Here is a 14,214-nt window from a genome sequence, read left to right as displayed (position 1 = left end):
CCTTCGGTCAAGGTGATGTTATCATACTTATTGAATCACTGTCACTGCGCGAAAAAATATTTTCCATGGTTAGCTACATTTCGCGGCATGAAAAGAAAGCACTCTCTGGCCATGGACAAATTGGGTGCTTGCCTGCTTTTCTCCACATTTATTGTGGTGTACAGATACCATATTTTATTGCAGGGCATAGTGATTGCAAACCAACTCTTCTTTGGCATAATTTGCAAAAATTTACATTTTTGCAGTCGTAGTCGCATTTTAGGGCCAAGTCAAGTGCGCTTTGTTGTCTTCCCGCCATTCCCACGGTGTGATGAAGTGCTCTTTCATAGCTATTTAAGAAATTCGCGTAGACGGTGGCGCGTGCTTTCTCTCTAGGTAATATTTAGGAACTGTATGCTTACCTCGGTGGACACCCCAACCACGCTGTAAGGGAGGGGATAAAGGAGGGAGTGAAAGAAACAAAGAAAGAAAGGAAGAAAGAAAGAAAGAAAGAAAGGAAGAACGAAATAAATAAATAAATAAATAGAAAAGGAAGAAAGAAAGGAAGATACAAGATTCAAGGAGGGTCTGATACAAGAGGCAAGAAACTTGGAATTGCCGCGACGAGTGGGCGTTGTTTTCGTGCGGTGAGCATCACTTTGGCAGTGAAGGCAAAGACCTGCGGACGCTGAATACTCAAGCGCATTTATTTTTGCAGGTTGGTGGTTATTTCTTTGTCTTCTTGTAAACGGCGTCATCGCATTGCCGTCGCTGTTGCTGCGAGTGTGTTGTAGTTTACTGGTTGTGGTCGGAACTGGGCTGTCGTTCGATTGTCCTGGCCGAGTTACTAAGCGCTAAAATGGGGGACCGTAACACGGGACCACTAATCGAGGTAACTAAGGCTCTTGCAGTGAAACCTCCAAGTAGCATCAAAGAAGTTGTGAAAGTACTAAAGGAACTAGTAGCTAAGCTGGATGCGTTTGCCTTTGGAATGATGACTAATGTACAAAAATGTGGAGCTCCAATACGGGGATTTTCGCTGGACTCACGGGCATAACGCAATCGATCAATTTCATGAATGAAGGGTTCGAGTGTTTTAAGGGTGATTTTGAAATATTTCGTTGTGAGCTTGCTGAGGTGAAAGCGCAAAAAGTTCAGTGTCAGAACACCAATGAAATGCTCCACACAGAACTAAAGGAAGCTAAGAAAAAAATCCTGCAATTAAAACAATTCTGTAGGAACTCAAACCTCGAGATCAAGGGTCTCCCAGTGGTTCATGGTGAGAACCTTTTAAATGCTGTAGAGAAAGTGGCTACTTCCCTGGGTGTGGATATTGCCGAGTCCGATAATGACATTGTGCATAGAGTTCCCTCTAAAGATAAAGACAAGCCGAATGCCGTGGTCAAGTTTGCATCCAGGTCAGTCCGGGACAGGGTGCTGAATGCCGCTAAAAAGACTCATCTGAACGTGGGCCTCCTTGGTATCGACGGGGAGCAGCCACTGTATGTCAATGAGCATCTTTGCGTGGAAACTAAGGTACTCCTCTCTAAAGCGAAGCAAGCAAAGCGGGACAAAGGATGGAAATTTGTTTCGGTGAGGCGGGGGAAGGTTTTGATGCGCAGAACAGAAAATTCCACAATATTATACGTCACATGAGAGGATTATCTGTTGAATGTTGAGCGAGTCTGCTTTTCCTGTTTTTTTGGTGAAGCGGAAATTGCTTGTCCTTCACCATGGCTTTTTCATTTTCTGAAGTTAAAGAATTGATGCACGATAATAGTTCTTTTCAGTTTTTCATTGCAACGTACGCAATGCTTGAAAATCCGAAATGGTTTGGTTGCACATTTGTCAAGGTACGAATCATCTTTTGGTGCCATTGCATTGAGTGAAACTTAGCTCAAGGATAATGAATCAGTCGGTCTTCCTGATTATAAAATCTTGTCTCGACCTCGTGAATCCCATACGAGTGGAGGCGGGGTTGCACTCTTTGTTAAAGATAACCTTGTGTACCAAGTGTTGACCGTGGCATCTCTTTGTGATAATTGTATTGAAACACTTTTTGTAAAGGATTCCAGTGGACTAATAGTTGGGGTATTATACCGGCAACCAAACTCATCGATAACAATCTTTCTTGAAAAGCTTGAAACTATCCTTCCAGAAATATTTGGTGGGAAATGCAATGTAATCATTGTGGGAGATGTCAATATTGATCTATCATCCGACACACAGAATAACTATGCCCTTCTCTTCGAATCGTTCGCATTGCGTAATCTCATCTCAGAACTAACCCCTATAACGAGTACCTCATGTAGTTTAATAGATCATGACCTGTGCAACATTCACACAGGTGTGACAGCTGGTACTTGTGCTGATATGATTGCTGACCACCTTCCGAATTTTGTCTTATTTGAAACAGAACAGCAAAAGCAGACATCACTAAGCAAAATGCATACTAAAATCAATTGCGTTTTACTGTGCAAAATGCTTAAGCAAACCACTTTTACTTCGGCCTATGACAAGGATGTTAATGTTGAGTACACACAATTCTTAGCTCTTCTAAAAACCGGTATTACCCGGAGCTCTACAGCGGCCACTAAAAAATACAACCAGCCATCATGTCCCTGGATGACAACTGAGATCTTAAACATACTAAAGGAAAAGGAATAATGTTACCATAAATGGAAGCAAGTAAGAACAAACGCCTAATATCTAAGCCAGTTTAAACGCTACCACAACCGATCTGTGTCTCTTATGAGGAAGAGGAAAAAAGCATATTTTTCGTCAGTTGTTGAGGAGACTCGGGGTAATACGAGAAAAATGGGGGACATAGTTAATGATGCAACTGGCTTTCGTTCTAGGCTGGATGTTTTGCCTGAATCAGCTAACGAAGACACGGCTGAAGTTTTTAATGCCGATTTTGGCTCCATAGGGCCTTGGCTGGCTTCACGGATTAATATTGATTTAGCCACGATTAGAATGCCTGAGCGTGTTCCCAATACTTTCGCAATGCCTGACCTATCAATAGAGCAAGTGATAGCAGCAGTCAGCAGTCTCTCAATAGGCAAAGCAGCTGGCCTAGACGCAATACCTGTGAGGCTTATCAAAAACAATATTTATATTCTAGATACCCATTTGTTGCATTTTTTAAATAATTCCCTGATAAGTGGAGTGTATCCTGATGAGCTCAAAGCCGCTAAGGTCACGCCTGTCTTTAAAGGTGGTGAAAGGTCCATTCTATCAAACTATACTCCAATTTCAGTATTATGTGTAATTATTACAGCATTCGAAAAGGTGCTCTGCAAGCGAATACAGAGCTTTTTAACTAAGTACAATGTATTCTGTCCAAATCAGCACGGCTTCCGACCCCAAAGATCCACTTCCTCGGCTTTTTTGGTCCTTACACGGCTGATAAACAAAGCATTACATAGCAAAAAACTGGCCGTAGTTGTTTACTTAGACATATCAAAAGCCTTTGACGCGGTTCACCATTCGATATTATTTCAGAAAATAGAGACTTATGGTTTAAGGGGGAAATTTTATGTTTTTAATCAAGTTACTTTTCTAGGCGAGAGCAATGCGTTGTTACCAGAAACTATATCTTCCGCTCCTCAAAAAATCACACTTGGCGTGCCGCAGGGCTCTGTACTCGGGCTCCTCCTTTTTCTGTATACATCAATAATTTTCCATTGTTTCTGAACTATTCTGAAGCTGTTATATACGCTGATGGCTCTGGACTATTTTTTACAGGAGATACATTAGAGGATCTAGAGGGCAAAACGAACGAGACACTTAGAGAAATTTCCGAGTGGTTCGTAAACAATCCGCTCACACTTAACACCGAGAAAACAAAGTATACTTAATTTCACTCAAGGAAAAAAATATTAGCTGTGATAACTAATTTCTCCCACACCCCACAATGTCTCCCACACCAAGTGCTTGGGTGCAGTCTTTGAATCGAACATGCATTGGAAGCAGCAAATTGAAAATGTTTGCACTAAATCTGCTTATGGCTGTCATATTTTATTAAGTGCGAGGGAATGTTTTCGTGCACCGATTTTAAGCATATTGTACTTCGCCTTTGTCCATAGTCACTTATGGTACTGCCTAGAGACATGGGGTGGCACCTATTAAACGTATTCAGAATCAATCTTACGCTTGCAGAAGCGTGCTGTTCTTACCATGACCTTCGCAAAGACAATCGACCTTAGCCGACCACTCTTTCAAGAACTGCGAATATTACCGGTATCAGTTGCATGCAAACTAAAGATAGCTCAAATAATAAACACAGTAATAAGACCTAATCATCCAAATCCTCTTAGACTGTTTAGGTCGTCGCTGAGACAAACAAGAGCCACCACTAATAATAGATTTAACCTACCGCCTTGTCATAACACTTACGGTCAAAGGCTATTAGAGTACAATGGTGCCCAGATATGAAATGAGATTCCCGGTCACATCAAACTAAGACATAATTTTTCGGCCTTATTGAAAAACATCTATCTTGTCTGTCCAGAACTGTGGGACTAAATACGGTTGTGCTTGGTTTTGTACATTTATAAACCTATTTTTTGTTGTTGTTTAGAATATGTATGTGCTTAACATATTTCCAATGCCTCTATTGTAGCATCTTACGTCTTTTTTGCACATGTATTTTGAATGCCTGCCATTTTTTTTAGTGAATATCATGTATGTGGACCTACCACTAGCCAAGCTGGCTATCGGTCTAATCAAGTTTTGATGTACTGGATTTACAAAATAAATTGATGATGATTATGAAAAAAAGAAAGAGAAAGAAAGAAAGCAAGAAAGCAGGAAAGAAAGAAAGAAAGAAAGAGAGAAAGAAGGAAAGAAAAAAGAAAGAAAGAAAGAAAGAAAGAAGGAAGGAAAGAAAGAGTTGCTGTAGAGGAGTGTAGGGTTTCTTTAAGGTGCGCTGTCATTGCACAGCACAGAGGCGCCTTTCGCATTTTGCCTCCATCGAAACGCGGCGCCGCAGTCGGGTTTGCACTTGGCTACTCCGGCTCAGTAGACGAGCGCCTCAACCACTGAGCCAGTGCGGCGAGATTAACTAATTAACGTCAAAAATTCAGATGTGCATGTGTGTTGTAATGTGTTAGCTTTTATGGCACATAGGCAGCTAAGGCCATCAAGCGCCAAACGCAAAAACGTGTAAGTGCAGTTTTTTGACATAAGCTATTCGCAAGTTCCGTAGATGGTGGCGGCGCCCACTGGTGAGGCCGAGAAACGCCACTCAGATGATAGGCCAGAGCAGGCGTGAGTGCGGGAGCTAGGACCGCTAGGACTTCGCAGTTTTTCACTTTCTTCGCGCTGCGCGTCAGCGGCGTCTTCAGTCTGCTTGCGATGGAAAAAAGAAGAAAGTACAAGACCGACAGGAGGATGTGCTGTGCTACGTGCAGCAGCGCACAGACCGGGAAGTGTGTGGACAAACAAGTCTGCATTCTTTTCCCGCTGACGCCCGTTGAAGAAGCTGTGGGCAATTAAGCTGTGAATGGAGAAACGTGTGGCACCCCCGATGAAGGTGTGCAGTACCCACGTTGTGGAAGACGACTTATTTTGGAGCCGTATTGCTAAGGGATGTGCTATTCATTTGACTATTATGCTAGCACAGTTCGACTGTCTAGCGCAAATATTTTTAGTGTGTGTGCGCAAGGAATGAGCGAGCGACAAATGCAGATTTCAGGATGTGGAAGGGAGCTGCAACGAAATGCGTCGCTAAGCTGGGAATTTAGCGTCAAGGCGTTCATTTGTGTGAATGCACAATCGTGAGAACATTTCGGTCCACTAACAGCTGCTCATTTGTATGATGGTACCCGCCGCTGTGGCTCAGTGGCTTTGGCGTTCGGCTCATGATCGCAAGGTCTCGGGCAAAATTCAAAAAGCGCCCTTGTGCTGTACGATGTCAACTCACGTTAAATAACCCTACATGGGTTAGTTAACGTTACATTAATTCTACTATGATTCAAAGCCCTTCACTACGGCGACACCTCTCATCAGCTGAGTCGCTTCGCGACCTCAAAACCCACAATCCGCAATGTGATATCATTGATCCTCATTGGTAGCGTCAGGGAAAACACAAGCAGATGCGGGCACAAGCTTCTTGTTAATGTCTGCTTAAAGCGAATATTATTGTCTAAGTCACCCAATACGGCGCGAAAACAGCCCGCAGACTAATGCAGGATAGCTATGATGCAGTTCAGCGTAGTGTGTGATGCCGCATTCTAGCACTGTTTTTTGCTGCCGTTTCATGCATGGAGTACCCTCAATGGAAGCAATATATAGCTGTGCTTAAACAGCTGTTTAAGGCAGCTGTCTTAATAGTGCCACGCTTTGAAACCATTGTCAGAAACAGAAAGCGTAGCTGCATTGAGCTAGGAGGTAATCTTTAATTTACTCAACAGATCCAAACGCATGGACACCAGTTCACAAGAGGTTGAAGAAAACTGCTATCCCTTCACAATGCCTACCAAACAGAACTCATGACCATCAAGACCTTCGAAGAGCACAAGCATCAGCAGGCCGGGCTGCACGAGCATCCGCAGGGATATCCGCGGTAAGTTATTGTACAAACCTGATTGAGACATGGTTGCATTAGTGCCAAATTTCTTTATTTGGTGCTAATTTCACTCTTTCAAGCACTTTGTTTTAAATGTGTCGACGCTGTACAAATTACAAGACACTAGAAGCAAATGAAGCATGCACCTTTCTAGAATCTAAGGTACACAACAGATTACACAGGTTAATGCAGTAAGTTTTATTTCTTTGTTATGGCATAGGAATGTGCATGTAGTTCAATCAATGTCATTTTTCTCAGGGATGATACCCGAAGCCAGTGGCGTCTCGGACCTGTTCTCTTCACCATTGGCCCCCTCAGATGGAGATGTACCTACAGTGATGTCTGTGTTGAGCATTGACTTACCACATTCGTCTGGTTTGAAGCATCACTTTTATTCTGAAAATGCTCACATACTCTGTATACGCTGTCAATTTCCTGCACTATCTTTTGCATCTCTCGTCATTCAGGTGACGTGTGCAGACAGTGACACTATTCCTTAAGCCTTCGTTAAGAGATATTGATAACATCCGCTTGAAACACAGAGCGCCTGAGTAAAAGATTAACTTCTAATGAGCCACATTGCGATGCTTGTGCAACTGATAAGTTTCTTCAGATATGTTGTGCACTTGCTAGATGCATTATCAGCTAAATATTACATTGTAGTAAAATTATTCCTTTGCATGGCACACAGAAATTTGTGATGTAAAAGGTATGTTACTACCTTTTCTTACTTATTTTAGTGCTCTTGTTGTAGCTTTATCTTTTTCTTTAGTTGGCGTGTAAATGAAAGGCATATGGAAAATTGTTTTGCCAAGGTGTGCTTACCCAACCATCACAAGACAGAGGGAGCCTGGAAGCACCGATGGGCAGATTTTTAGAGTTAAGAGTATGAATAATTGAAAATCATTTGTTCTGGTACCAAGTTTTTGTGCCTGTTGCATGAGCCTCTCAGTGATAGGGCTTCGGGGTGTGCTGGAAAACACTGATAAGATTTGTTTGTGCTTAAGATGGGGAAAGAGGACAATCCCTGCTCTGTTTGTTGATAATTAGGGGAGTTGTAAATTATAAGACGTGCAGGTATGTTTGGGTTCTGTATTTGTCAACCGTGCAACTTTCAGTGTTTATTCTCCCGATGATACTGCAGCAAATTGCAGTACCAGCAGCATGTTTCAATGCTTAATTGTCATTCTGCACTAAAACCCTGGCTCAGATTTAGAAGGAATTTTCATATATTTCGTTTAATGTCTTGCTCATAAACATCCTTCAGTACAGGTGGAAGGCGATTGGCATGCAGCTCCATTTGATGCTGCCCCATGATAGCGATACTGTGCCCAGCCCGACAATGAGGGATGCTGAAGTGGCAGAGGTGATGCTTCAGCTAGCAGGACACAGCCACGCCTACACAGGCAAAAGTGTACAAGTTGTTACAATTTCTGCTCCACAAAGAAAGAGAACAGTTGTTGAGTTGCTGACAAAGCAGTGCGGGCCTTCACTGGTGTAAAGTCAAAAAGTGCTCTTTTAGCTGTTTCAGAAGAGGTGGCATTGGTCGACGAAATTATCACGGACATTCGTGTGTATGAGCGTGTTGTTCTTGTACTTGTACGGCCAAAAACATGCCTGTCACTAAACTGCCTTGCCACACTATTCTGTACGAGTAAAACGAGAGTGCAGAGGAATTTCTACAGCACCCTTCGCAGCATTGCTGCTATACTTAAAGCATCTATTACATGGCCTTAAAAAATTTAATAGGGCAGAATATGCCTGATTGGTTTCGCAATTTCAGGAGCAGCGGGTTGTCCTAGATTGCACAGAAGTGCGGTTGGAGAAATAACACTGTCAGTCTTGCCGCATCCTGACATATTCCTATTACACGCGAACGTGCACGGCTAAGGCATTTGTTGGTGTGTGACCTGCTGGGCTTATAACATTAATTAGTAATAGATTTGAACGCCGTGCATCGCATGAAGCCTGTGTGCTAAAGTCCAATGTGTTGGACAAGTTGAAAATCCTTTGAAGATGATGTAATGGCTGATAAACGCTTTTGCATTGACGACATGTGCGCAAAATTTGGCCTTGATGTGGTACAGCCACCATTCCTGCGATCTCAGGAGCAGTTCTCAGCTGGGGATGCAACTAAAACAGTTCACACTGCCAGAGCTCGAGTGCATGTGTAGAGTGTCAACCAACGCATGAAGGTGATCTAGGTGCTTAGGGGTCCTGTTCCGTGGGATCCGGTTGGGGCGCTCTACCAATTTATGGTTATTATAGCAGGCATTGTTAACCTGCCCACTCCCATACTGTCTGAAAAACGGTTTAGTGGAGGCGTCTAGGTGCAGTGAATCTTTCAGCGTAACTGTGAATATTGGATTCTAAGGTTAGCACTCCGGTCATAATTTATTGCACTGTCTTCAAAATACCTTACTACAAATCAACCGTCCGAAACTAACACTATTGTTTGATGTGCCTTTTTAACCACTTAATGCAGTTTATGAGGCTTCATACGGCCTGTCATAATGAAGGAATGATTTAAACATAAAATTCGTGTAGCTCCCATTCTCAGCAAATTCAGGCAAATATCGCCTGCTTGCAAATGTCTCCATGAGATCGGTCCCGTTTGATTAATGGGATTTCACGTAATAAAGCGACTCGGGCAATGAAAAGCATCGTAGTAGAGGGTTCCGAAATTTTTACTGCTCGGTGTTTTTTTAACATGCGCCGACATCGTGTAGCATACACGTCCCACCATTCTGCCTCCATCAAAATGCGGCAGCTGTGACTGGGTTCATAGCAAGCAGAAAATAACTTCAGGCCCAAGTATGATTCAAACCAGCACTGGCCCCAAAAAAAAGCACCTTCAGTTTCTCCCTACGTGGCCAACTTTGCTGACGCCACAGCTTCTCATATGGTGTGTTTTACTCGTAACCTCTTGCAATGCCTGTCGTTGTCCTCATCTTTCATCTGTTCCTTCTGTCCTTCCAAATGCTTGGAGCCAGTCGTGTGTACTACTGCCGCTGTGCCTGTGCAATTAAGCCAGTCAAGCCGAGAGATAGAAGACCTCGGCTAGGTATCTGCAGCTTTGTGTATTTACACATGAAAGCGAGAAAAAGAGCAAGGAGGCCAATCTCGTCGCTGAGACCAGTAAAGAGTTAGTGAGTGCTTTTGCGTGCCGCACAGCAAAACTAAAGAGGGATGCTCAGCGCGCTGCATGTCAACAGCAGCCAAAGCAGATGAACGCACTGGCAGATAAATCACAAGAAGCGGAGAATGCATGCGACCTGGTGATATCAGGTAAAGACCATAGCCTGTACTGATGTATGCCATCTATCATGACATACTGGAAAATGCTTAGCGTATTTTGAAGTTCTATGCTTAGAATTTTGATGTAGTGTTCAGTGCTGGGCCGAAATTATTTGTCCTGAATTATTCATTATTTCGTTATTTTGTGTAACTGCATTCTTTTTTATGCTTGTCCCAGTTGTGACAGTGTGCAAAGTCAATTGCTATGTTGCCTGTTGTTCTACTCTGTTTTAGTAAACATTCAGAGCATCGTTTCCATTCTTGTGATGTTTAGTGTAGCCTATAAGGGAAACAATGTCATTTACGCTAGTGTATTTCTGCAGAACATTCTCTGTATAATATGGTGAGTGTGTGCTTCTTTTTTGTGCTATGTGGATTTCATTTAGCCTGTGCACGTCGCTTTGCTTTTGCGCCTTTCATATCATACTATCCTTCAAGGTTATAGCAGTGCATTTGGCGCTCTTTAATTATCTTTCTTGGCTTTGACGTTAAGATAACGTGATTGTGATGCGCAGAAGTTAGCTTTTGCAAACTGCCATCACACATGAACTAGTGTTCTATCAATTATGAAGTAAATCCAAATGAAAATAAAGCCTTAAATGAGAGTTGTAGTTCCATACAAAACACCTTTGGACATTTACCCTCGAGGCAGAAAATCTTGCTGTCAATGAGTTCTAGGGCATGTACTTTGGAGTCACACGAGTGATTCTGAAACTTATCTTTTATAGCTGTCTTGGGATACGTTTTTTGTAAGCCGTACCGACAGGCTGTATATTTTTGAAACTGTTTATTTTTTCTTAAAGTATATGTATTTTTTCACCTTTGCTATTGGTGCATACAGCTGTATGATCCTACTATGTACAAGGCCAAGGTATTATACCTTTTCTGCACTATCTTGAACCTTCCGTTAAGTAGCATTGCTTGTGTTTTCAGTGCAACAAGTAGAACACCCTCAAGTTCTCTGTGCACTGGAATGAACATATTTATTCAAATTGCAAAAAAAACGCAAAGCAGTCTTAATTCGTTACCAACGGCGTTTCTTAGCGTAGCAAATCAACCCTATGCAACTTTTTCCAGCTTTGGCAAGAGATCTTTAAAGTACACGAACAGCGGTTAGCGTACAACTCGCCGTGGTGGCTCAGTGTTCAGGGCGCTCGACTACTGATCCGTAATTCCCGGTTTCGAACCCGACCGCCGCAGCTGCGTTTTTATGGAGGCAAAACACTAAGGCGCCCGTGTGCGGTGCGGTGTCAGTGCACGTTAAAGATTCTTAGGTGGTCGAAAATATTGCGGAGGCCTCCACTACGGCACCTTTCTCCCTTTCTTTTTTCACTCCCTCCTTTCAGCCTTCCCTTTCTGCGTGGTTCAGTTGTCCGCCGATATATGAGACAGATACTGCGCAATTTGTTTTCCGCAAAACCCAATTGTTATTATTATTATTTTGCGTACAAGATCATTATAGTTTTGGTCACATCGCACCGCATTTTCGATGAGTGACTGTACATTATAATACAAAATGAAGTGTGCCTTTCTAAGTTCAAAAGGAACATCCTAAGTTGCACTTGTGAAAAATGATTGTTATTTTTGTTCACAGCAAAATTTTTTCCCATCTTTCGTGAGGTATTTTAACTTCCCTTCACAGGCAATATCAATTGCTTTCTGAATTTTTCCTAGAAGGAGATTTTTAACCTCAATCAGGACAACCATTCTTGAACACAATGCCATCAGGACTGTAGCCAAGCCAATGGAGGAGAGGGTTCACAAGCAGCCCTTGATTTTTTACAGCATTCGATGTTATTTTGCAGCGCTCTTCTTGAGCAGGTTCCTCGGAATCTTTCCCACATGAGTAGCCTTGTTTCCTTGGAAACAATACGCGAGCATTCCAGTCACTTTTTGCTCCCGTGATTGGTCTTCTATTGGTAAAAAATGGAATTATGCACGGCCCTTACTGCCATTAATTCGCACATGGCATTCTCTTCGCAACTTAGTAGTATTCTGGGAGGAGTGGGTTTCTGCGCAGACTGCTTGTTCTTCTGACACTTGTACATATCCCTTGTAACACTGTTCCTCTGCTTCTGACAAATCACAATGAAAATTCGTATATTTTAAGTTGAAGTTCATCGGTGAATGCCGCCTCATGAAAAACCATTTTTGTGTATGGCATTACTCTGTCAGCAGCCGTGTGTCACGCCATGTTATGCTCTTCTGATGTTGCGGTGACATCAAGTGCAATGGCATCGGTTTGCTGAAACCTGCCATGAAAGGGCAGCGCAAGTGCACTGTCTGGCACTGCTGCAATGAGGCGCTGTCTTATATCGTGCAGTCTCTCCTCACTAATTTGCAGTTATGGCTGCGCCTGCACATGGCACAAATCCTTGAGCTCTTCTGCTTCGTACAGTGGCTTGCATTTTAATCTTCCTCACGCCCTTTTCATATCCGTGCATCTCAGATGCTCCCGGTTCCGTATGCCCATCCTGCAGATGAAGCAGGAAAAGAGCGCAGGCGTTACTAAGCTAGTGCTTAAAAATATATTGCTTTAATGTTCAAAGTGGTGCGACATCTGTAGAAGACTATAAAAAACGTGCTTAACGCATTTTTAAAACCATTTAAGCTCAATTGTGTTTCTTTGGAAAATAAAAAAACATTTCTCTCCTGTTCAAAAAAGTCAGAATTGCAATGACGTGTTTGCAGCGTTGTGATTTGACTGCTTTTAATGAACACTGGTACTGAAAAAGGGGGGGGGGGAATGCACAATCAAATCTAGCAACTGAGCCGCCTTGATGGATGAGTGGTCATGATGCTTAGCTGCTGAGCCGAAAGTCGTGAACTCGATCCCGACCACGGCGGTCGCATTTCGCTTATGTGCGATGACGGTGTACGTTATATAATCCCAGGTAGTCGAAATCACGGAGAGCTCCACTACGGCTTTTCTGATAGCCTCAGTCGCTTTGACACGTTAAACCCAACAAACGAAACCAAATACTGAAACTGCTCGCAAAGGGCAATGATTTTCAATAATTATTTTTTGCATGCCTTTCTCCCATCACACCACTGCAAGCGGGAACGTCATTACGTGTGCTGCGAACGTGTAAGCACGGTGTCAAAAACGTATTATATGCAGAACACTCGAAGTGGCGTACTGCAGAGCAAGCGAATTTAAACCATATCGCACCAGTTTTGCTATACACAAGGCACTCTTGGTTGCGCGGTTATTTTTGCTCGGCTGCCCTCGTGCGCAAATATTTGTACCTGCTTTACAATTTCACTTCATTTCATCCGCTGAGCACCACTCGCACGCAGTACGACAAGCGTGATCGAGAGACAGCAATATGCATTGCCGCTGCTGCATGCACGCTCTTTTCACTCTGCGATTCGGCCAACGATTGAGACCGCACTGCCTATGAAACTTAATCTTGGCGCAGTTATCGCATGCCTCGCCTAATAAAACAATTTATAAGCTAAATGTTGACTCACATACCTGCAATGAGGTACCTATTCAATAAACGCACTTCACTTCGTGCGGGTTCAGTTTGACGTGTGATGTTTGCAGGCAGAGGCCTTGCACTGTCACACTCGCAGGGGAGCAATCCTTTAGGCCACAACCAATGAGGTGGCCGGCGTTGAGGACTTGTTTACCTTCCATCAAGCACCGGATTCGAGTCTCCTCTTGTCCAATATGTTTCACTGTGTCTCCCAGACACAATGACCGTGTAAGAGAAGGTGGAATGGTTGCTAGCGAGCGAACAGCACAATAAAAAGACCGGACGAAAGCTGCGCTCAAGGACTAGACCAGCTATGCGGCCGCACGAAACATCTGTCCGGGAGCCACGGACGGACGGACGGACGGACGGACGGACAGATGGATGGATGGATGGATGGATGGATGGATGGATGGATGGATGGATGGATGGATGGATGGATGGATGGATGGATGGATGGATGAGATGGACGGACGGACGGACGGACGGACGGACGGACGTATGTATGTATGTATGTATGTATGTATGTATGTATGTATGTATGTATGTATGTATGTATGTATGTACGTATGTATGTATGTATGTATGTATGTATGTATGTATGTATGTATGTATGTATGTATGTATGTATGTATGTATGTATGTATGTATGTATGTATGTATGTATGTATGTATGTATGTATGTATGTATGTATGTATGTATGTATGTATGTATGTATGTATGTATGTATGTATGTATGTATGTATGTATGTATGTATGTATGTATGTATGTACGTACGTACGTACGTACGTACGTACGTACGTACGTACGTACTTACGTATGGATGGATGGATGGATGGATGGATGGATGGATGGATGGATGGATGGATGGATGGATGGATGGATG

Source organism: Amblyomma americanum, chromosome 4 (assembly GCF_052857255.1).
Source record: "Amblyomma americanum isolate KBUSLIRL-KWMA chromosome 4, ASM5285725v1, whole genome shotgun sequence".
NCBI lineage: Eukaryota > Metazoa > Arthropoda > Arachnida > Ixodida > Ixodidae > Amblyomma > Amblyomma americanum.
The sequence above is the reverse complement of the archived record's forward strand: the minus strand, read 5'-3'. Positions refer to the sequence as shown.